General features: G+C 35.3%; 1 long non-coding RNA gene across 6 annotated transcripts in view; it reads right to left on the bottom strand.

The window, feature by feature from the left end:
- Positions 1–26,285, bottom strand: part of LOC309620793 — a 959,234-nt gene that overhangs the window by 669,913 nt on the left and 263,036 nt on the right. For 4 of the 6 annotated variants that reach the window (XR_014239625.1, XR_014239626.1, XR_014239627.1 and 1 more), the window contains exon 6: positions 24,447–24,493. The exons of 1 other annotated variant lie outside the window; for it this stretch is intronic. This is a non-coding gene — a long non-coding RNA (uncharacterized lncRNA). Of the gene's footprint in view, positions 1–7,646; positions 7,679–24,446; positions 24,494–26,285 lie in introns of all 6 variants that reach the window. One more of the 6 variants, XR_014239628.1, reaches the window with a different exon arrangement.

Genomic DNA, 26,285 nt, shown 5'->3' with positions numbered 1-26,285 from the left:
TTCTGCCTCAGTTATTCTGCTATTGATTCCTTCTAGTGTAGTTTTCATTTCAGTTATTGTATTGTTCATCTCTGTTTGTTTGTTCTTTAATGCTTCTAGGCCTTTGTTAAACATTTCTTGCATCTTCTCGATCTTTGCCTCCATTCTTTTTCTGAGGTCCTGGATCATCTTCACTATCATTATTCTGAATTATTTTCCTGGAAGTTTGCTTATCTCCACTTCATTTAGTTGTTTTTCTGAGGTTTTATCTTGTTCCTTCATCTGGTACATAGCCCTCTGCCTTTTCATCTTGTCTATCTTTCTGTGAATGTGGTTTTTGTTCCACAGGCTGCAGGATTGTAGTTCTTCTTGCTTCTCCTGTCTGCCCTCTGGTGGATGAGGCTATCTAAGAGGCTTATGCAAGTTTCCTAATGGGAGGGACTGGAGGTGGGTAGAGCTGACTGTTGTTCTGGTGGGTGGAGCTCAGTTCCCTCCCTGTTGGTTGTTTGGCCTGAGGCAACCCAACACTGGAGCCTACCTGGGCTTTTTGGTGGGGCTAATGGCGGACTCTGGGAGGGTTCACGCCAAGGAGTACTTCCCAGAACTTCTGCTGCCAGTGTCCTTGTACCCACGGTGAGCCACTGTCATCCCCCGCCTCCGTAGGAGACCCTCCAACACTAGCAGGTAAGTCTGATTCAGTATCCCCTCGGGTCACTGCTCTTTCCCCTGGGTTCCAATGCACACACCATTTTGTGTGTGCCCTCCAAGAGTGGAGTCTCTGTTTCCCCCAGTTCTGTCAAAGTCCTGCAATCAAATCCCAGTAGGCTTCAAAGTCTGATTCTCTAGGAATTCCTCCTCCCATTGCCAGACCCCCAGGTTGGGGAGCCTGACGTGGGGCTCATAACCTTCACTCCAGTGGGTGAACTTCTGTGGTATATGTGTTCCCCAGTCTGTGAGTCACCCACTCAGCAGTTATGGGACTTGATTTTACTGTGATTGCACCCCTCCTACCGTCTCACTGTGGCTTCTCCTTTGTCCTTGGACGTGGGTATATTTTTTGGTGAGTTCCAGTGTCCTCCTGTTGATGATTTTCCAGCAGCTAGTTGTGATCCTGATGCTCTCGCAAGAGAGAGTGAGAGCACATCCTTTTGCTCTGCCATCTTCCTCTGGGCTCCATTGTATTATTTTTTATATGTTTTAAATATTTTAAATATTTCTATTAAAATTTCTTTTTAAAAAGGAAAAGGAACAGGTAAAAAAGACTGATGGATTTTCCAAATGGAGTCAAAGAAATAAGAGAGGTTTTACAGAATTCAAGAAAAAAAAGGAAAAAAAATTCAAAGATCTCAGGATCAATAATGTCAAATAACAGAGATGAGAGCATGAAGTCATAGAAATTAAGAACTGGGAAACAGTTTCAGTGGAGTGGTGGCAGTGGAAACCAAATTGCAATAGGTCAAAGAATGAATAGGTGGCAACCTACACACTGAACTAACAAGAACTTCCCTTTATATATCTAGAAATGCTGGATGAATTATCACAGAATAAGTTTACATAGTAAACCCAAAAGAAAGAAAGGGAAATTCCCAGGTGGCAGAAACTAAGTTGTAGGATAGTGAGCTATTCTCTTAGTTTGTATGGTGAGTCCCAATACACAGATATACACCCTAACAGTTAGGAAATAACAGTGTAATCTCCACACATGGGGCTCTTAAGATAGGGAATTTTAAGCAAAACCACTGAATAAAGCTGGAACAGGGAAAACGGAGACTCCACTCATATGTACATGGAAGTAACAAGATAATCTGTTTATATATGAGACTTTGGATTTATAAAAAATACCTGTGAGAAATTAAAATACCATGTATGTGAGATAGATAGTCTGATTTTAGAATAAGTATGTTGTGTAAGAAATATAAAGTAGGGAAATTAATATAAATTTTGTACCAAGATCGATGAAATTCCTGAGATATTTGTAACATGCAAATGTAAGTCTGCTTTCCAAGACTTTTCTAAAATTCAGAGTACATGGACACCAACGATGAAAAAAAATCTTTCCAAATATAGCTCACTATAAAAAATAGAAACACATGAAAAGAATGGCCAACTGTGATGGATCCAGAATACAGGAGAATTAGATTATAAATACATTGAGCAAATAGAACATTGAGCAAATAGATAAATTATGAAATAAATATGATTAAAAGTTAAAAGAGAGAAAAAACATGCAAGCTAAAAAGAGAGAAAATAATACAATAAGAAAAAGAAAAACAAGAGCAGATAGATTGGTAACAGATCCACATAGAATTTTTGGAAATTAAAAATTATTGTCATTGTAATTTTTTAAAAAGCCAATAGATGGATAAATAGCAAATTAGACAAAGCTAAAGAGAAATTTAAAAACTGGAAAATAATTTTTAAAGAAAACACCAAAATGCAATACTGAGAGGTAAAGAGATAGGAAACTTGACAGAGAATTTAAAATATATGACATATAGAAGGAAAACATACAATATTTTTTTAACTTTTTATTTTTTATTGGAGTGTAGTTGATTAACCATGTTGTGTTAATTTCAGGTGTACAGCAGAGTGATTCAGTTATACATATACATGTATCTCTTCATTTTCAAATTCTTTTCCCGTTTAGGTTATTACAGAATGTTAAGCAGCATTCCCTGTGCTATACATCAACAGATGAATGGATAAAGAAGATGTGGTATATATATACAATGGGATATTACTCAGCCATTAAAAAGAATAAAATAATATCATCTGCAGCAACATGGATGGACCTGGAAATTATCATACTAAGTGAAGTAAGACAGAGAAAGACAAATATCATATGGTATTGCTTATATGCAAAATCTTAAAAAAATGATACAAATGAACTTATTTATAAAACAGAAACAGCCTCACAGACTTAGAGAACATACACTATTTTTACTAGAAGTTCCAGAAGGAAAACACTTTTAAAAAATGGGAAAGAGAGGATATCCAAAATGGCAATGGTTAGAAATTTCTGGAAATGTTTTTAAGAAATGAATCTTCAAATTGAAGTATGCCAACTCCTAAGCAGAATTTAAATAATAATACTAGTAACAACAATAATAATAGCAACTATTATTATTAAGTAAAATTTAGTGAAACTTCAGAACATTAAATAAAATCAAAAGAGAAAAACCAAATTGCAAAAAGGGAGGGGGGAGAGATTACCTATTAAGAAACAATAACTAGAACGAGAGCAAATTTTTGGCAGCAACAGAGACTACCTAAACAGTGGAATTATATCTTTAGAATGCTGAAGAAAAACAATTGTCAACCTAGAAGGCCACAACCAGCTAAACTACCATTCAAAAGTGAGAGTGAAATAGTCACTTAAAAAAAAAGACTTAGCTTAACTAAGTTTAGAAATCCTTGCACTTAGTTCATAAATCCTTGTAGAAAGAGCTATTAACAGATAGCTTTCACTTTAGCAAAAAGGAAAATTGAACTTGGAAGAAGAACTTGAGATATAATAATATAATACAAATATATAAAAGTCAATAAATACCAAAGAATCTAGGAATGAAGACCAAATTCCTTAAATTATTAAACAAAAATATACAATCAAATAAACATATCACCTTCAGAAAAAAAGGAAAACTTCTAAATAACTCATGTGCCAAGTAGAAATTATACAAATATAAAAACATTCCTATCTGAATTTCATTAAAGACAAAATGGTAAAAATTGAGGTACAGCTCTTGCTGTAATCAGAAATAAATGGTCTTAAATGTACATATTAGAAAAAAGTTTTTAATTAAAAAATGAATGAGATTTTAAATCTTTGTTACATATGTATATATACCTAAATGATATATTGACTAGTTTCATTGTTGGAGCTTTATACAAATTGTATCTTAGTATATATAGCATAAAAGATAAAGTAATAATAAAAACAAAAAGTAGAGTTTGTAGGTATATGAATTAAAAATGTTTTTTAGTTTCTCTATCTGATATTTTGTTATTATGGGATCTTGTTGACTAGAGAGGGACCACCTTTCCCAGACTTAGCTGATTTCTACAGGTAGAAGCAACTATACAGTGAGCATAGCTTTCATGAGCAAACTAACCAATCCAGAGTCCATACACCCAAAACACCTTCTTTATTGTGTACTAACAATTGTAAGATACTAACCTCCTGCCCTAATCACCCTAGGATCAAGCATCAGAGAACTAGGGGCAGCTCCTATTAGACCTCTGAGCACACTGAAATTATCAAGCTAGCCAATCCTAAATCTGGGCAGCCCACTTATATAGCCTTGCCCATTCCTTACCAAGAAAACCACAATAAAGGCTTTTCCACAGTTCTCCTCACTCTCTTTCTCTCTGTCTATGACTGACCCCAGTGTTCTCTCTTGTGACTCTACGTGGCATGGCACGCTCCCCTCCTCTTGGGAATTGTGAATAATAAATGATATTTTTCAATGGGAATCATCTTCTAATCTGTTGGCCTCGCTGTACCTGAATGAAACTTGGGTACATTTTAAACAGGATAGAGGGAGTGATGTCACCAAGATGGTGAAGCAGCAGACCCCAGCTTTCATCCTTCCACAAAGATCAACAGTTAGAGAGCTATTCACAAACAAAAACAGCTCTGGGAGAGCTCAGGAGTCCACTTTAAGAAACGTCAGCAACACAGTGGAACAAAAACCCTGAAAATAACCATGCAAAATGGGAAGGAAGAAGAGCTTGATTTTACCTGCATCATCCCACCTCCCAGGCCAGCACTGCTCAATGCCAAGAGGGAACCCCCCAGGTAGAAAGAGTTCCCCTTCCCGAGAAAGGGAGAATGGGGTGAGTGACAAGCCTCCCCAGCCTTTTGTACATAGAAAATCCTAGTCTCCATCAAAAAACTGTTAGAACTAACAAATAAATTTAGTAACATTTTAGGATACAAAATCAATATACAAAAATCACTTTTATTTCTATATGCAAATAATGAAATATCTAAAAATGAAATAAAGAATCCCATTTACAGTAGCATCAAAAACAATAAAATGCTTAGGAATAAATATAACCAAGGAAATGAAAGATCTATACACTGAAAACTATAAGACATTGATGAAAGAAGTTTAAGAAGTTGCAAATAAATGAAAAGGTATCCCATATTCACAGATTGGAAGAGTTAATATTGTTAAAATGTCCATACTACCCAAAACCATCTATAGAGTCAGTGCAATCTCTATCAAAATTCCAATGGCATTTGTCATGGAAATAGAAAAAAAATCCTAAAATTTCTATGGGATCACAAAAGATCTTGAATAGCCAAAGCAATCTTGAGAAAGAACAAAGCTGAAGGCATCATGCTTCCTGATTTCAAACTATATTACTAAGTTGTAGAAATCAAAACAGTATGGTACTGGTATAAAAACAGTCAACAAAGACCAAAGGAAAAGAACTAAGAACCCAGAAATAAATCCACACATGTATGATCAACTAATATTTGAAAAGGGAGCTATGTGGAATCTATGTTATCATTTGTGACAACATGGATGGACATTGAGGGCATTACACTAAGTGAAATAAGTCAGATAGACAAAGACAAATACTGTATGACCTCACTTACATGTGGAATCTATAAACATCAAACTCATAGAAAGAGAGTAGAATGATGGTTTCCAGGGACTGAGGGAGGAGGGAAATGGGGAGATACTGGTCAAATGTTACAAACTTTCAGTTATACAATGAATAAGTTCTGGGGATCTAAGGAACCCCATGGTGACTATAGTTAATAATACTGTATTGTATACTTGAAAGTTGCTGTGAGAGTAGTTCTTTAATGTTCTCACCATAACAACAATAAAAATGGTAATTAAGTGAGGTGGAGGATATGTTAAGTAACCTTATTTTGATAAACATTTCACAATACATACTTGTGTCAAATCATCATGTTGTACACCTTAAACTTACACAACGTTATATGCCAATTATATCTCAATAAAGCTGGAGAAAAGAATAGATGAATCTATATCTTTGTCTGCATGTTTGAAATATTTCCTAATATATACGTAATGAGTTATTGAGATAAAAACAGGTTAGAACTTATTTTCAACATTATTGATTATTTCTACTTATTTGTTTGGATAGTGTATCCACAGATGTTCATTTATTATTGTTATGCTTCATAATTCACATATGCATTTCAAATATTCTTATAAATATTATATATACTTTATAAACATGTATATTTGAATATGTATTAATATATCAAATATTACAAAAATATAATATTGGTGAGCTAACAATTCAACTTAATTTTTAAAAAATAAACACAAAGGAAAAAATAAGTAAATAACAAATAAAGCTGAAATTAATGAAATAGAAAAGCAAAGAAATCATAGAGAGGATCAGCAAAACCAAAAACTGCTTCATTGGATAAAGCTATTAACTTAGACAAATCTCTGGCAAAATTGATCAAGAATAAAAGAAAGAAGGAAAGATAAGCATTTCATTAAAAATGAAAAGGAGAACATATTAGAAGATACACTTAAACCTTTATAAGTCATATAAGAATACTAATAACTTTCACATAAGGTATCAGGGCCACATATTTTTTTCAGGTGAGTCCACTAAACTAGTGGATAATCCCTAATATTAAACCCTGTGTTCCAGATAATAGAATAGGAGGAAAACCTGTGTAACAAGATAAACCTGATACCTACCTGAAGATATTTAATTAAATGTTATATGGATGAGTGGATGAATAAGTAAATAGATAGGTAAATGGATATCAAGCAGAATTTATCCCAAAATGCAAGCATGAAAAACATTAGAAAGTCTAATAATGCAAGTTGCCATATTAACAGATTAAAAGAACAAAAAAGTGACAATTTCAACAGATTCACAAACTGCAATTGATAAAATTCTACATCAATTCTTGATAAAATATCTATGAAAATCAGAAATCTATGGAGACTTTCTTAACCAGATGAAATGTATCTAACAAAAAATAATGTAAACATCATACATAATCACATTTACTCTAATTTCAGATATTGAGAGAAGGAACTCTAGAGTCCTGCCATTGTGTAAGTTGGTACACTGCTTTAAAGATAAATCTGAAAACATCTTGTAAACCTGAATATGTGAATATCCTAGTTTCCAGCAATTGCATTTCTATTTATATTCCCAAGAGAAACTTTTGCACATGGGTAAATGAAAAAAACATGTACAACGATGTTCATTGCCACACTGATTGCATTAAGAAAAATCAGAAACTAACTCTTTCAGAAAAGGAATGCTAATTAAAATCTTATTTAGTCATACAGTAAATTGAACAGTTAATGAACTGTAGATGCTTGGATCAACTAAGTAAATCTCAAAAACAAAATTGAGCTGCAAAAGAAATTTGAAAAAATATATATACATGTATACAGCATGTCTTCTCATTTTGAAAGCATTCAAAATAGTACCATATACAGATATGGCTATATAAAAAAATGAAAAACAAATCAATAAAAAAACATTCAGAGGAAGGCTACACACCAGCCTCAGAGTAATGAATATCTTCAAGGAAAGAGGGAAGAAAATGGAGCTGATGGGTAGCTTTGCCTGAATCTGCCAAATATGTATCATCAGCTCTAATCTCACCTCTGAAATCCAGATTCTCATATCCAACTACTTACCCTATATATCCACTTGGATGTCTAATAGGAATCTGAAATATAATACATACAAAACAGAACTTTTAACCCCCGCTTCCAAAATTTGTAAATACTACAATGGTTCTCATCTTACTACATGAGACCACCATTCACCTAGTTGTTCATGGCAAAAATCTTGGCAGCATCCTTGACTTTCCTCTTTCTCATATTTCACAAATAGTCCACCATCAAACACAATCCACTTTCTCTCTGAAATCGATGCTGCATCGAAACACGTTTCACCAACTCAAATACTTCCACCCTATTCTAGGTCGCCATTATTTCTGGTCTGGACTACAACACTAGCCTCTTTACTGTTTTCCCTTTTCCCATTCTTGTTTCTCCAGCATCGACACAACAGCCAACATGTTCCATTTAAAACATAAATCTGACCATGCCACTCCACTGCTAAAGCCTTTCAAATGCCTTCCCATAACTTTTAGAATGAAATGTCAAGACCTTGACATGGCCCTATGTGATTAAGACCCTCGGTATCTCTCCAAACAAATTTCCAACCATTCCTCTCTTCACTCACTCCACTTCAACTACTGTGGCCTTCTTTCTGGTCTTTGAACACACTAAGAAGATTTCTACCTCAAGGTCTACCTACCTTGGTGGCGTTCCTACTTGGAAATCCTCCTGTATTTTAACCATGGCTTGATTTTTACTTTATTAGGCATAAGATTTTGGTTTCTATTATTTTATTCTATTTAATTTGGGTTTTTCTTGGTAAAACAACTAATTTGTTCTAATTCAAAATTAGATACTTTTATTTTCAGAATTCCAAATGGAACATTTTTTAAACTCCATACATATAAATAAATTTTTACATTTCCACAAAAAATTAAATTTCAGAAGTATAGCCATAAACTGGATTAATTTTATTAGTTTTGTTCAATTCAACAAGTATATTTTAAGGGCCTACTATGCACCAGGGACTCAGACAGGTGGTGAATACCAAAACATGGATAGGATAGAGCCTCTGCCTTGAAGAACAACTCAAAAGATGTATGTACAATAAAGAAGTAAAGAAGAAATGGTCAATACATTCCTATAGATAAAAAACTCATTTGAGAAATTATATCATAGCTATTGATCCATCATTTTTCTGTTCTTCTGAAAAGTTCATTTTGCATGTCTAAAAGTTTCACTTTCTTTTAAAATTACTCAATTACTGAATAAAATAATGTTAATTACATACATCCAGAAAAAATTGTATAGATCTTTATTTTAAGCTAAGAAAGTAATTTTCAAGCTGTATCATTTTGAGGCTTATTGCAATAGCATTTTTAAAGAGAATATTTTGTGACATGTGAGAGTTACATGAAATTCAAATTTTACTGTCTTATTTTACTGTCTTATTGGAACACAGCCATACCCATTAATTTGCATATTGTCTATGACTGTTTTCCAGCTACAATGGCAGAGACCATGCAGCCCAAAAGTTGAAAATATTTACTATCTGACCCTTTACAAAAAAAATTTTGCCAATCCCTGCTGTAAAATATAGCAATGGATTTTGATGATAAAGTAATGCTTTCGTGTTGTTTGGTTTTCTGAAATTTATAGAGATTTTTAAAATAAATTAAAAAGGATCTTCATATATAGTTTCTCTAATCAACAGCATCTAAATTTGGGGTTGCTAACCTTGGTCAACATGGGCTTCATTTTCTCCTCCTTCCCCTAGTTTTAGTGAGGTATAATTTATACATAAAAACTGTATATATTTAAGGTGTACAGTGTGATGTTTTGATATACCTATACATTGTGAAATGATCATCACACTCAAGCTAATTAATCTATATCTACCATGTCACATAGTTACTATTTTTTTTGTTGTGGTGAGAACACATAAAAGTCACTCTCTTAGCAAACTCCAAATATACAATACAGTATTATTAACTACAGCCACCATGCTATACATCAGATCACCAGAAATTATTATCCTGCATAAATGAAACTTTGTACCACTTGACCAAAAGCTCCCAATTTTCCGCTCCCCTCAGCTCCCTGCGACCAAAATTCAGCTCTCTGCTTCTATGAGTTTGATTTTTTTTTTAAAGATTCCACATATAAGTGAGATCATGCAGTATTTGTCTTTCTGAGTCTGGCTGATTTCATTTAGCATAATGTCCTCCAGGTTCATCCATATTATCATATATAGCAGAATTTTCTTCTTTAAAAATCTGAATAGTATTCCATTACATGCACATACCAATTTTCTTTGCTCATTCATCTTTCAGTGGGCATTTAGATGGTTTTCACATCTTGACTATTGTACACATTGCTGTGATGTACGTGGGAGTACAGATATCTCTTCAAGATCCTGATTTCAATTCTTTTGGATAAATACCTAGAAGTGAGATTGCTGGAACATATGGTAGTTGTATTTTTTAATTTTTTGAAGAAACTCTCCAGTTTTCTATAATGACTGTACCAGTTTACATTACAACCAACAGTGTACAAAGGTCTCAATTTCTCCATATCCTGGACAACATTTGTTATCGTTTGTCTTTTTGATAATAGCCATTTTAACATGTGCAAGATAATATTGTGGTTTTGATTTGTATTTTCCTGATATAGTCGTGTTTAAGTACTTTTTCATATTCCTGATGGCCATTGGTATCTTTTTTTTTTTTTCTGAGAAACGTATATTCAGTTTCTTTGTTCATTTTTTAAATAGGGTTATTTGGTTGCAGATTTTTAATTTTGCTTTTGTTATTGAGTTCAATTCTTTGTATACTTTGGATATTAACCACTTATCAGATATTTGGGTTGCAAATATTTTCTCTCAATCTGTAGTTTGCCTTTTCACTCTGTTGACTATTTCCTTTGCTATACACAACTTCTTAGTTTGATGCAATCCTACTTATCTATTTTTGCTTTTGCTGAATATGCTTTTGGGGTCATATTTTTAAAAATGCCCAGACAAGTATCAAGGTGCTTTTGCCTATGTTTTATTCAGGTAGTTTTATGGTTCCAAGTTTTATGTTTAAATATTTAATTCATTTTGAGTTTTTTTTTTTTTGTATATGGGGGAGATAAGGGTCCAACTTCATTCTTCTGCATGTAGATATACCGTTTCCCCAACATCATTTGTTGAATAGATCATCCTTTTCCCTTTGTGTGTTCTTGGCACCCTTGGCAGAAATCAGTTGACTGTAAGTGTATGGATTTATTTCTGGACTCCCTATTCTATTCTGTTGGTCTTTATACCACTACCATATTGTTCCAATTACTGTAGCTTTGTAACATATTTTGAAATCAGGTAGTATGAGGCAAGGAGGAAAACATGATATAGGGTCCTAGAAAACAGTGATTAAAGTTTGGAACAGTCATATAAAGTATCATTAGGTTGACTAGGGACAAGTATAATAATTACCAAGCAATGCTGAGGGTCTAGCAGAGATTAGAAACCATAAGTCTCCAGAATTTAAGTTCATTTATCTCAAAATGAAGGCTGGAAAAGCTAGAAGGCTGAATGGAAGACACTTGTTAGCAAATATGTTTTAGTCCTCAAAAATTCATAAAAGTGACCACCAGGTCAACAAAAATAAAATTCTTTTCTCCTTCCATTGTTAAAGACAGTACTAGGTATAAGCAGATTAAGACATCATGACTGCTGTGTGAGTTTAGCCACCACAAAAAAGTCCTCTGATCTATCAGTAGAATAGCCCTTCTACCTGGTGCCACAGACCTCTACACTTCTACCAGGAGAAATTCATATCAATGGATTAAACCATATCTTTCCTAGAAATACTTTCCCAGAAAGGGAAAAGAAAACTTAGTCATCAGTAGAACTCTGGAATGAATTTGTTCATCACATTACTTTATCTTGGTACTGTACCCTAAGGACTAGCTCCGTTGTGAGGTGAGTGAGGCAGCAAAGGCACCCTTCCTTTCCTCCACAGATTTGTCTATGATCAGAAATGTGGCCATATTTCAGGGATCTCCCATCAGTTTACATAGATCCCAAAGCAACGTCTCCCTGTCAGCCCCTTCCTATCTTGCCATATAGATTTGTCATTGTACAGATAGTTCAGGAGATATACAATCTTTCCTGTAAGGATCACATCTAGGCCCTCGCAGTCAAAATATGTGTCAGTTCCATGTGAGGAGTCTCCATAACTTTGCAAGCCACACAAAAGGAAATGGTTTTTATATCAGCTAATAGTGCTAAGCTTTATGTACCAGAACATCCAAATAACATGCAAAAACACAAAAGTTTCTTTTTCTCATGTAACAAGAATTCTGGAGATAGCTTTCAAGAACTGTTGTGGCAGCTTTACAACATCATTAAGGATCCAGACTTCTGTTATAGTGCTTATTAAATGGCTGCAGGAAGAGGGAAAAGGAGGAGTGGCAAAAGACACATGCCAATTGAGTCTTGGACTTTTTCATCAGAAAAACTACAGTTTTACTGGGATCTCCAGCCAATAAAAGGCCCATGTATATCTCCTCGACCGGAATTGGGTCATAGCCAATGGTAACTACAAGGGAACCTGGGAAGTCAAGTGGTCTGAGCTAGAGATTTTACCATCCTGGGTTAAGTAGGAGTTCTGTAGCTAGTAAGAAAGAAAATGGATAATGATGGAGTGATGATGTTTTAATCTGCCGATACCAAGTACTGTCTTTAACAGTTTTACTAGGCAATTATCGGTGTATACCACAAATAATAAGAAGGCTTTTTCAAGAGCCAAATAAAAAAATAAGAAAGGTCTAGAGAATATACTACAAACCTTTAAGAGTGGTTATATCTGGAATTGAGGAGAGGACTTCAGGGAAGCTTTGCAAATTAATATGTTGTTTTAGTTTATTACAGGGATGAATTATATTGAAAACAATTTAAGTCAACCTATAAAAAACAAACCCTTAAGAACTAAAAATAACAAGAACAAAAGCATAGGAAGCTAACTGCCTATGCTGGTGGAGCTAGATAATAGTTCTCTCAGCTACATTTCAAAGCTTGCCACTACACCTAGATCTCATCTAAGTTAAACCAATTGGAATATCTTATTGATGTACAATCTTTGGTTGGCCCATCTGGGTTTTGGGGAGTACAGATATATTTCATACATTCACCATGACAAAGTTTCTGAACTTAGGTCTGTTCCATTCAACTGTTTCTAGGCCAAATCTGCCTTCATGTGTCTTGCTTTCTACTAAGGAAATCGACTTGTTAGCAACAGAGCAGGTCCTTATTGAGGAACTATATCATTTCCCACTACCATTGCCTGACCCTTACTCCCATACCTAAACACATAACTGTTTTATAACTCCAGAGCTCTTTCCTGTCTTATCTGAACATATGATACAGCATCAAATAATGAAGAAAAAACCAAACAAACAGTGCTCAAAGAAATTAAGCAACTTTTTCAATCACAGAACTTGTAAGTGCTAAAGCTTCAAGCAGAGGACAAAAAAACCCAACTCAGGGTCCTTTTAGTTTAGTTGGTATTTCTAATTTTTTTTTCTTTTGCTGCGTCATCCAGCATGCAGGATTTTAGTTCACTGACCAGGGATATAACAGTGAACAGTGGAAGCATGGAGCCCTAACCACTGGACCATCAGGGAATATCCCTGACTAACTTTTTAAAGAAAGGTAAATTTAGCTAAAGCAGTTACTGAACTACCTTTTTCTTTTTTTTTTAATGTTTATTTATTTATTTTCTTGTTAGTCATCCATTTTATACACATCAGTGTATACATGTCAATCCCAAACTCCCAATTCATCACACCCCCATCCCAACCCCCCTCTGCTTTCCCCTCTGATGTTCATACGTCTTTTCTCTACTTCTGTGTCTCAATTTCTGCTCTGCAAACCGGTTCATCTGTACCATTTTCTAGGTTCCACATATATGCGTTAATATATGATATTTGTTTTCCTCTTTCTGACTTACTTCACTCTGTATGACAGTCTCTAGATCCATCCACGTCTCAACAAATGACTCAATTTCATTCCTTTTTATGGCTGAGTAATATTCCATTGTATATATGAACCATATCTTCTTTATCCATTCATCTGTCAATGGGCATTTAGGTTGCTTCCATGACTTGATTATTGTAAATAGTAATGCAATGAACTTTGGGGTGCATGTGTCTTTTTGAATTATGGTTTCCTCTGGGTATATGCCCAGTACTGGCATTGCTGGGTCATATGGTAATTCTATTTTTAGTGCTTAAGGAACCTCCATACTGTTCTCCATAGTGGCTGTATCATTTATATTCCCACCAACAGTGCAAGAGGGTTCCCTTTTCTCCACACCCTCTCCAGCATTTATTGTTTGTAGATTTTCTGATGATGCCCATTCTAACTGGTGTGGGGTGATACCTCATTGTAGTTTTGATTTGCATTTCTCTAATAATTAGTGATGCTGAGCAGCTTTTCATGTGCTTCTTGGCCATCTGTATGTCTTCTTTGGAGAAATGTCTATTTAGGTCTTCTGCCCATTTTTGGATTGGGGTGTTTGTTTTTTTAATATTGAGCTGCATGAGCTGTTTATATATTTTGGAGATTAATCCTTTGTCCTATGATTCATTTGCAAATATTTTCTCCCATTCTGAGGGCTGGCTTTTTGTCTTCTTTATGGTTTCCTTTGCTGTGCAAAAGCTTTGAAGTTTCATTAGGTCCCATTTCTTTTTTTTTGTTTTCATTAGCATTACTCTTGCAGGTGGATCAAAAAATATCTTGCTGCGATTTATGTCAAAGAGTGTTCTTCCTATGTTTTCCTCTAAGAGTTTTATAGTGCCCGGTCTTACATTTAGGTCTCTAATCCATTTTGAGTTTATTTTTGTGTATGGTGTTAGGGAGTGTTTAATTTCATTCTTTTACATGTAGGTGTCCAGTTTTCCCAGCACCACTTGTTGAAGAGACTGTCTTTTCTCCACTGTATATCCTTGCCTCCTTTGTCATACATTAGTTGACCATAGGTGTATGGATTTATCTCTGGGCTTTCTATCCTGTTCCATTGATCTATATTTCTGTTTTTGTGCCAGTACCATATTGTCTTAATTACTGTCACTTTGTAGTATAGTCTGAAGTCAGGGAGCCTGATTCCTCCAGCTCCATTTGTTTCCCTCAAGACTGCTTTGGCTATTTGGGGTCTTTTGTGTCTCCATACAAACTTTAAGAGTTTTTATTCTAGTTCTGTAAAAAATGCCATTGGTAATTTGATAGGGATTGCATTGAATCTGTAGATTGCTTCGGGTAGTATAGTCATTTTCACAATATTGATTCTTCCAATCCAAGAACATGGTATATCTCTCCATCTGTTTGTATCATCTTTAATTTCTTTCATCAGTGTCTTATAGTTTTCTGCATACAGGTCTTTTGTCTCACTAGGTAGGTTTACTCCTAGGTATTTTATTCTTTTTGTTGCAATGGTAAATGGGAGTGTTTCCTTAATTTCTCTTTCAGATTTTTCATCATTAGTGTATAGGAATGCAAGAGATTTCTGTGCATTAATTTTGTATCCTGCAACTTTACCAAATTGATTGATTAGCTCTAGTAGTTTTCTGGTGGCATCTTTAGGATTCTCTATGTATGGTATCATGTCATCTGCAAACAGTGACAGTTTTACTTCTTCTTTTCCAATTTGTATTCCTTTTATTTATTTTTCTTCTCTGATTGCCATGGCTAGGACTTCCAAAACTATGTTGAATAATAGTGGTGAGAGTGGACATCCTTGTCTTGTTCCTGATCTTAGAGGAAATGCTTTCAGGTTTTCACCATTGAGAATGATGTTTCCTGTGTGTTTGTCATATATGGCTTTTATGATGTTGAGGTAGGTTCCCTCTATGCCCACTTTCTGGAGAGTTTTTATCGTAAATTGGTGTTGAATTTTGTCAAAAGCTTTTTCTGCATCTATTGAGAGGATCATATGGTTTTTCTTCTTCAATTTTGTTAATATGGTGTATCACATTGATTGATTTGCGTGTATTGAAGAATCCTTGCATCCCTGGGATAAATCCAACTTGATCATGGTGTATGATCCTTTTAATGTGTTGATGGATTCTGTTTGCTAATATTTTGTTGAGGAGTTTTGCATCTATAACCATGAGTGATATTAATCTGTAATTTTCTTTTTTTGTAGTATCTTTGTCTGGTTTTGGTATCAGGGTGATGGTGGCCTCATAGAATGAGTTTGGGAGTGTTCCTTCCTCTGCAATTTTTTGGAAGAGTTTGAGAAGGATGGGTGTTAGCTCTTCTCTAAATGTTTGATAGAATGATGCTGTGAAGCCATCTGGTCCTGGACTTTTGTTTGCTGGAGGATTTTTAATCACAGCTTCAATTTCATTGCTTGTTATTGGTCCTGTTCATATTTTCTGTTTCCTCCTGGTTCAGTCTTGGAAGGTTATACCTTTCTAAAATTTTGTCCATTTCTTCCAGGTTGTCCATTTTATTGGCATAGAGTTTCTTGTAGTAGTCTCTTAGGATGCTTTGTATTACTGCTGTGTCTGTTGTAACTTCTCATTTTTCATTTCTAATTTTATTGAATTGAGTCCTCTGCCTCTTTTTCTTGATGAGTCTGGCTAATGGTTTATCAATTTTGTTTATCTTCTCAAAGAACCAGCTTTTAGTTTTACTGATCCTTGCTATTGTTTTGTTTCTATTTCATTTATTTCTGCTCTGATCTTTATGATTTCTTTCCTTCTACTAACTTTGGGTTTGGTTTGTTCTTCATTCTTTAGTTCCTTTAGGTGTAAGGTTCGATTGTTTATTTGAGATTTTTCTTGTTTCTTGAGGTAGGCTTGTATTGCTATAAGCTTCCCTCTTAGAACTGCTTTTGCTGTATCCCATAGGTTTTGGGTCGTCGTGTTTTCATTGTAATTTGTCTCTAGGTGTCTTTTCATTTCCTCTTTGACTTCTTCAGTGATCTCTTGGTTTTTTAGTAACGTATTGTTTAGCCTCCATGTGTTTGTGTTTTTTACGTTTTTTTCCCTATAATTCATTTCTAATCTCATAGCGTTGTGGTCAGAAAAGATGCTTGACATGATTTCAATTTTCTTAAATTTACCGAGGCTTGATTTGTGACCCAAGATGTGATCTATCCTGGAGAATGTTCCGTGCGCACTTGAGAAAACGTGTAATCTGCTGTTTTTGGATGAATGTCCTATAAATATTATTTAAATCTATCTGGTCTACTGTGGCATTTAAAGCTTTTCTTTCCTTATTAATTGTCTGTTTCGATGATCTGCCCATTGGTGTAAGTGAGGTCTTAAAGTCCCCCACTATTATTGTGTTACTGTCGATTTCCTCTTTTATAGCTGTTAGCAGTTGCCTTATGTATTGTGGTGCTCCTATATTGGGTGCATATATATCTATAATTGTTATATCTTCTTCTTGGATTGATCCCTTGATCATTATGTAGTGTCCTTCCTAGTCTCTTGTAACATTCTTTATTGTAAAGTCTATTTTATCTGATATGAGTATTGCTACTCCAGCTTTCTTTTGATTTCCATTTGCATGGATTATCTTTTTCTGTCCACTCACTTTCAGTCTGTATGTGTCCCTAGGTCTGAAGTGGGTCTCTTGTAGACAGCATATATATGGGTCTTGTTTTTGTATCCATTCAGCAAGCCTGTGTCTTTTGGTTGGAGCATTTAATTCATTCATGTTTAAGCTAATTATCGATATGTATGTTCCTGTTACCATTTTCTTAATTGTTTTGGGTTTGTTTTTGTAGGTCCTTTTCTTCTCTTGTGTTTCCCACTTTGATAAGTTCCTTTAGCATTTGTTGTAGAGCTGGTTTGGTGGTGCTTAATTCTCTTAGCTTTTGCTTGTCTGTAATGGTTTTGATTTCTCCATCAAATCTGAATGAGATCCTTGCCGGGTAGAGTAATCTTCGTTATATGTTCCTCCCTTTCATCACTTTACGTATATCATGCCACTCCCTTCTGGCCTGTAGAGTTTCTGCTGAGAAATCAGCTCTTAACCTTATGGGAGTTCCCTTGTATATTATTTGTCATTTTTCCCTTGTTGCTTTCAATAATTTTTCTTTGTCTTTAATTTTTGCCAATTTGATTACTATGTGTCTTGGCATGTTTCTCGTTGGGTTTATCCTGTATGGGACTCTCTGCACTTCCTGGACTTTGGTGGCTATTTCCTTTCCCATGTTAGGGAAATTTTCGACTATAGTCTCTTCAAATATTTTCTCTGGTCCTTTCTCTCTCTCTTCTCCTTCTGGGGCCCCTATAATGCGAATGTTGTTGTGTTTAATGTTGTCCCAGAGGTCTCTTAGGCTGTCTTCATTTCTTTTCATTCTTTTTTCTTTATTCTGTTCCACAGCAGTGAATTCCACCATTCTGTCTTCCAGGTCATTTATCCGTTCTTCTGCCTCAGTTATTCTGCTATTAATTCCTTCTAGAGTAGTTTTCATTTCAGTTATTGTATTGTTCACCTCTGTTTGTTTGTTCTTTAATTCTAGGTCTTTGTTAAACATTTCTTGCATCTTCTCGATCTTTACCACCATTCTTTTTCCGATGTCCTGGATCATCTTCACTATCATTGTTCTGAATTCTTTTTCTGGAAGATTGCCTATCTCCATTCCATTTAGTTGTTTTTCTGGGGTTTTATCTTGTTCCTTCATCTGGTACATAGCCCTCTGCCTTTTCATCTTGTCTATCTTTCTGTGAATGTGGTTTTTGTTCCACAGGCTGTTCTTCTTGCTTCTGCTCTCTGCCCTCTGGTGGATGAAACTACCTAAGGGGCTTGTGGAAGTTTCCTGATAGGAGGGACTGGTGGTGGGTAGAGCTGGCTGTTTCTCTGGTGGGCAGAGCTCAGTAAAACTTTAATCCTCTTGTCTGCTGATGGGTGTGGCTGTGTTCCCTCCCTGTTAGTTGTTTGGCCTGAGGTAACCCAACACTGGAGCCTACTCGGCTCTTTGGTGGGACTAATGGTGGACTTTGTGAGGGCTCACGCCAGGGAGTACTTCCCAGAGCTTCTGCTGCCAGTGTCCTTGTCCCTTGGTGAGCCACAGCTGCCCCCCTCCTCTGCAGTAGACCCTCCAACACTAGCAGGTAGATCTGGTTCAGTCTCGTATGGTGTCATTGCTCTTTCCCCTTGGTCCCGATGCACAAACTAGTTTGTGTGTGCTCTCCAAGAGTGGAGTCTCTGTTTCCCCCAGTCCTGCCGAAGTCCTGCAATCAAATCCCACTAGGCTTCAAAGTCTGATTCTCTAGGTATTCCTCCTCCCATTGCCAGACCCCCAGGTTGGGAAGCCTGAGATGGGGCTCAGAACCTCCACTCCAGTGTGTAGGCTTCTGTGGTATAAGTGTTCTCCAGTTTGTGAGTCACCCACCCAGCAGTTATGGGATTTGATTTTATTGTGATAGTGCCCATCTTACCATCTCATTGCAGCTTCTCCTTTGTCTTTGTATGTGTGGTATCTTTTTTGGTGAGTTCCAGTGTCTTCCTGTCAATGATTGTTCAGCAGTTAGTTGTGATTCTGGTGTTCTCAAAAGAGGGAGTGAGAGCATGTCCTTCTACTCCGCCATCTTGAACCAATCTCCAACTACCTTTTCCTTAAGGAATAGTATCCATGGCTTCTGTGAGTTAGACTTTTAATGTATGTCATAAAAATGGAAAGAACAAAAAACTAAGAATAGTTTCATTAGTTGTCTTCTTAAAAGTCCCTCATTTTCCCTGAGCAAGAGCCCACATTGAATGCTAGAGCCTGGTGACTTCTGGACTGTTATGTTTGATTTTATTCTACTTTTTATGGAAATATCTTTTAGATTTACTGTACCCTCATTATTCTTTACAGAGCTTTTAAATAGCTACAATGTCAACATTTATGACTATGGAAATCGAGCCTAAGAAAATATAGCTAATAGACTTTGCCTTTTAATCTAATTAATAGAAGGTCTAAAAGTTAAACACAAAATTATATATACCAGGCTACAATAGTCACATTTTTGTGAAAGTTTCTATTAGAAGACACTCTTTAAGAGGAGATGAGGGACTTCCCTGGTGGCGCAGTGTTTAAGAATCAGCCTGCCATTGTGGGGGACACGGGTTGAATCCCTGGTCCAGGAGGATACCACATGCCGTGGAGCAACTGGGCCCGTGCACCACAACTACTGAGCCTGTGCTCTAGCACCTGTGAACCACAACTACTAAGCCCGTGAGCCACAACTATTGAAGCCTGCACACCTAGAGCTGTGCTCTGCAACAAGAGGAGCCACTGCAATGAGAAGCACGTGCACCACAAAGAAGAATAGCCCCCACTCACTGCAACTAGGGAAAGCCCGCACACAGCAACGAAGACCCAACGCAGACAAACATAACTAAATTAATTAATTTAAAAATATATTTAAAAAAAGAGGCGATGAGAGAAAAATAAATTCTTTCAAGAAAAAAATAATAGACCATTTTCAATATGCCTAACCTGAAGGGAACTAGAAAGTACTTTTAAAATCAATGAACTGTTGAGGTTTAAGGACAAGATTTGCCTTACAAGGTGGTATTTGTAAAAATTACAAGCTTCCTGACATTTTATTTATATTTTCTTCCACACATGCAATAAATAACTTTCTATTTGAATTACTTATCAGCATTAGGAAAAGAAAGTAAAAACAAACCATTAATGTTTACATAATGGAAAATTAGAATGAATACTAAGTAAAATCTTTTCTCTGGGGAACAAAAAGGAGTCTGCAGGAAACAGAATTCCTATGTACTCATTGAAGCTCAGTCCTGATGTGTTAAAAGATATAGTCTGACTGATCAGAATGAGTTTTTCTGCAGTCAAATCACATTATTTCTCCTGGAAACTGCTGTGACAAACACTTTATCTGCAAAAGAAAAATTAACATTTTTATCTATTTAACTTAGCTTGTGAAAAGGCACAAGGTCAGCCCCTGGAAGAAAATCCTATTTGATCCATGTTTCTTCACTTTTGTGTAGAAATTCTATAGAATTGATAAGATTTGAGGGGAAAAAAATATACGAGACCACATAAGGAAATCTCTCCATTTGGTTAACTTGAAGACTTTGGTAGCACTTTAGCAAATCTAAATAGTATATTGCTAGGTTGATTAGGTTGTTTCCAAGCATAATTTCCACTTTGCTGTTTCTGCTGACCCACTGAGTGAGTCTAGAAATATGACTTCTCTAAACAATAGTCAACAATAGTCCAGAGTATCTTCACTTATTAAATAAAATCATTGGATATTAGATAATAGCTAAGATTTTTAACAGCTCTTAAATGTTATATATATATATATAACATTTAAGAGCTGTTAAAAATATATATATATATATGATAGTTTTACCTGGTTTCACCCTCTCCAACCACCTTGAGGGAGCCCAATCTTCATCCTTCTTCCTATGTAAATCATTTACCATGGGTGTATATTTCTCCATATGATTGCTACTGTCACATATATATTTCTATCACTACTTTTTTGTATACAGTTGACTTTTGAACAACACAGGTCTGAACTGCATGGGTCCACTTACACACGGATATTTTTCAATAGTAAATACTACAGTACTACACGGTGCATGGTTTGTTGAATCTGTGGATGTGAAGGAACATCAGATATGGAGGATCAACTATAACTTATACACAGATTAACCCCCACATTGATCAAGAGTCAACAGTATATCTATTATTCTTTCGTTTTCTAAATATATCATTGGCTTTGATTATCTAAAACATCAGATAACTGCAAGCAACTTTTATTGGTTTTCTAATTGGGTTTATTTTTTATTATTCATTTTTCCAAAGTTTTACATTCTTAATTTCTAGGATTAAACAATTTATTGGGTTTTATTTCTATTTTGCTCTAGACTACAGAATTGGAACCAACAAATGAAATTTACAAAGATATATTTTAGCCAAACAGAAGTAAAACCTTTGCCAATTAAATATGTGGAATGGGTTGCTTTATGAGGGAATAAATTTCTCATCACCAAAAATGTTAGCAAATACTGAGTGACTACTCAAAAGACAGTGATATAAAGGTGATTTGTGCATACTGTATAGAGTAATTATCAAGGACTCAAGTACTCTAAGTTCCCTTCAAATGGATATTCTGAGAATCTATTTCCTTAGGGTTATACTAAAATTAGCTTACCTTCCCTGAAACACACACCAACTAACAGAGAATAAAGGCTTTCCAGAGGCATATTAGATAGGATATAAATAAACTAATATGTGTAAAAATCAAACATGGATTTTGATAATTGATAGTTGATAATTATGGAATGATCATCATGACAATACATTGAGGTACCTTGGTATTTTGTCTTCGGAGTACACGCTGGAAACTATTCATAATAAGGAAGACTTCCTTAGAATAAGTCACTTGGACATTTAAGTAACTATATTTTATTGAATAGAGCCCAAGAAAGATATGTCCTATACAAAAATCTTCTCTATAACAAATAGTGATATATTGAGTTTTCCTGTATATTATATGATCAATGTACTTTGTAACTTTCAAAAATTAATAGCATGCATTGTCCACAGTGTGTCATTGATATATGTTGACAAACTAATAATATTTTCAGGTAAATCTTCAATATGAACTGATTTTAAAGGTATCATATAGTTAGTAAAAATATTAAGCCAAACTCTTAAAATTAGGCAGACGAAATGTATAGGTATTATAGATTTGTGGGGAGGGCACCATATGCTTTTCATTTTTAATATTAGTGGTGATTATGAATTGACCCTAAGAACTAGAGATAAGGAAAATAAGAAAATAAGATAGTCTTCTGAAATGTAATTCAGTAAAATTCACTAATATTGTGTGAATAAACACCTTAGAAAATAAATAGGGAATTATGTGTAAATTGGTGATTCAGAAAAGTTTAGAGACACAAAAAGTCCAATCAAGATGACCCAAGGAGGCAAGGCAGGAGTGTAATTTTAATTAAATTAAATGGGTACATAATCAGCTGAATTTTATCTTGTTTGAAAACTTAATGAACTGTATGGGTGAACAGAAGAGTCAGCCAAAATTACAGAATTTGTGAAGCCCAAAGAGCCAGATGTGGGCAGTGTCTACCTAAATATTGTCCAGGGAAGAGTGTTTTATGTGGCACTATTCTGATTCCACAACCAAAACATTTTTAATCTGACTATTTGTCTTGATTACAGGGAGAGATTCTCTAGATCTGGAGAAACAAGCATTCTAGCCTTCTTGATATTTTTATTTCTCAGAATAAATAGACATTTTGTTTTATATATCCATCTTTGCTACCTTGACTAATGTTAATCCAAGCTTCCTCCCTTCCTCACTCTCACAAAAGAAACAATTACTGAAAAAACAAATTATTTATTTATTTATTTATTTTATTTATTTATTTTTTTTTAAGATTTCTCCTTATGTTCCTCATCCATACTCTATTAGACAGCAAGCCACATACTGTGGCCCTTTTTTAAAAATTTTTATTTATTATTTATTTATTATTTATTTTTGGCTGTGTTGGGTCTTCGTTTCTGTGCGAGGGCTTTCTCTAGTTGCGGCAAGTGGGGGCCACTCTTCATTGTGGTGCGTGGGCTTCTCACTATCGTGGCCTCTCTTGTTGCGGGGCACAGGCTCCAGACGCTCAGGCTCAGTAGTTGTGGCTCACGGGCCTAGTTGCTCCACGGCATCTGAGATCTTCCCAGACCAGGGCTTGAACCCGTGTCCTCTGCATTGGCAGGCAGATTCTCAACCACTGCGCCACCTGGGAAGCCCCTATTTATTTATTTATTTTTGGCTGCATTGGGTCTTTTGTTGCTGCGCACGGGCTTTCTCTAGTTGCGGCGAGCAGGGGCTACTCTTCGTTGCGGTGCGCGGGCTTCTCATTGCGGTGGCTTCTCTTGTTGTGGAGCATGGGCTCTGGGCACGCAGGCTTCATTAGTTGTAGCATGCTGGCTCAGTAGTTGTGGCTTGCGAGCTCTAGAGAGCAGGCTCAGTAGTTGTGGCTCACAGGCTTAGTAGTTCCGCGGCATGTGGGATCTTCCAGGACCAGGGTTCGAACCCGTGTCCCCTATATTGGCAGGTGGATTCTTAACCACTGTGCCACCAGGGAAGCCCAAAACAATTACTTTTGATGTGCTAAGAAAATCAAATTCCTGATGACCAAACCCTGAACCACAGTGAATTTATCAAGATAAACACTAATCTGTGAGGCCTTTCGGCACTCAACCAAGACTTCTGGTAGTATATTGTGGTGGGAAATTAGAACAACTAAATTGATAACTATGGTTCTTATTTATAATACACTTACTGGCCCAGAATATTTTCCAACTATTCTCGAAAATAAGCTTACTCTGTTCCTCAATATAGAGAAATGGCATTTTACCAAATGAGTTGCTGAATTCAGCCACTGTTTCTATTGTCAGTGCTTTCTGAAGCTTCCTTTAGAATTGAGGAACAAAAATGTGACTTTTAAAAAAAAACAAGGTCAGACTTATTTTGCAAAAGGAAATTTGAAGAAGAGGTTATTAATCTATTTTGAAACTTTAAGAATCATTCATGTTTTGTACATCTCTTCTGATAGCTTATACTTAATATCAAAGGAGAGACATAAAATAAATTACTGACCAAGAGAGCAACTAACAGCACACTACCTGTTAGTTTGACAACTAACAAGACCAAGAAATTCATCAGACATATATTCTCAGAATGGTACTTTCAAATTGTCAGATCCCCAAAAATGTTCCTGACTTTTACTGATAGTTGAAGTAATAAATATTTTCAGTAGGGACTCTGGTGGTGAAAGTGTATAAAATTAGCCTCTCTATTGCACGTCTTTGTACATGTAACAAAATAATATCTCACCTGTTTGGAAATGAATTCTGCAGCAAATCAAATTGTCCATTACAGAGCTGAAAACCAGAGGATAAAAAATGAATTGTTTCATTCAGTGAAAATAGCCCATGCACAAAAACTCATGTATTTTACTTAAAGGAAAACTTCCCAGTCCTCTATTCATAGCCCCTGTCTATACAATTCTAACAATCTTGGTTATATGGTTTACCAATTAGAGTCTATATATTAGAATGAAGGAAGGGATGTTGAACCAGGAAGTCACACTCTGCAAAAGTGACATATGATACCACAGAAGACAGAAATATAGAAGTGGCAGATGTAATCACCTTTTCTTCCCACAAAAAGGAAAAAAAAATGCTCTTGTCTTAAGTCGCTTATTACTGGAGAAAATATGGAAGCACATTTAATGAAGTCCTGAGCATAATGAAAGCTTGATGCTCATAATGATGGCCCTGAACCATTAATAAAAGGTAGACTAAATAAAAGGGCATATTTACTCTCTTTAAGGTGATGGAAAAGTGGGTCACATATTATGAAAAACAGTGCTAAAATTATCTTTTAAAAATAATGTTTAAAGGAATATGCCCAACACGCAGGTATCCAAAATAGCTCATTTTCAGATAATTTCTAAATGGTTCAGATTTCACTGTAAGTGTACGTAAGACTACTGGCAACGCAAGACTTCTGGGCAGGAGGCTTTGAGCTAAAGTAAAATATCATATATCTATCTATACAGCCAAATATATTTCTGGAAGTCAGATGTTCTATATTAGAGGTTTTCAAATGAGAGTTCCTTGGATCTCTTCAGAAATAAGATGGTAAGAGGCTTCTGCCCTGTTTTTGGTTTTATTTATTGGGCTTCCAAATAGAGTTTATTTGAAGAAAAAGGCCCGATGCATTTTAAAAGCTTTATTGATGTATAAATGATAAAATATAAACTGCATATTTTTATGTGTACAATTTGGTTAGTTCTGATATCTATACTCACGTGAAACCAATAACACAAGCAAAACAGTGAGCATATCCATCACCCCTAAGACTCTACTTATAGCACTAATAAGCCCTCTCTTCCACCCCCCTCAAGCAACCACTCATTTTCTTCCTGTCACTATAGATTAGATTGCATTCTTTGGAATTTTATAGAAATGGAATAATAAACTAGATACTCTTAGTTTTCTGGCTTCTTGCACTTATCAAAATTATTATGAGATTATTCATATTAGGTATGAATAGTATATTTCAGTATGTATATATGTGGTATATATTGATATTATGGTATCAGTAGTTTATTCATTTTGTTGATGAGTAGTATTCCATTTTGTGAATATAGCAAAATTTGTTTATCCATTCACCTTTTGACGAACATTCGGGTTGTTTCAAGTTTGAGGCTACTACAAATAAAGCTCCTATGAACATTTGTGTAGAGTCTGTATGTAGACATATTCTTCCTTTCCGCTTGGGTAAACCCCTAAGAGGGGAATGGCTGGATCATGATAGATGTATGCTTAATTTTTAAGAAACTACCAAACTGTTTTCCAAAGTGATTGTGCAATTTTATATTCACACCAGCAATATGTGAAAGTCCCAGTTGAACCAATATTTCATATGTCCAGACTTTTTAATTTTAGCCATTCTAATAGATTGTTATGGTATTATGTTGTGATTTTGATTTACGTTTCCCTAATAACTGATGATGTTGAACATATTTTTATGTTTCTATTAGCCAACTGTATATATTATTTGGTAAAGTATCTGTTAAAATATTTTGCCCACTTTTTATTCGGTTGTTTCTTTTCTTTTTTTATTTTTTTTTAAATTAAAAAAAATTTTTTTAACATCTTTATTGGA

Source organism: Balaenoptera borealis (genome assembly GCF_965194805.1).
Source record: "Balaenoptera borealis genome assembly, chromosome: X".
Taxonomy (NCBI): Eukaryota; Metazoa; Chordata; class Mammalia; order Artiodactyla; family Balaenopteridae; genus Balaenoptera; species Balaenoptera borealis.
The sequence above is the reverse complement of the archived record's forward strand: the minus strand, read 5'-3'. Positions and strand labels throughout refer to the sequence as shown.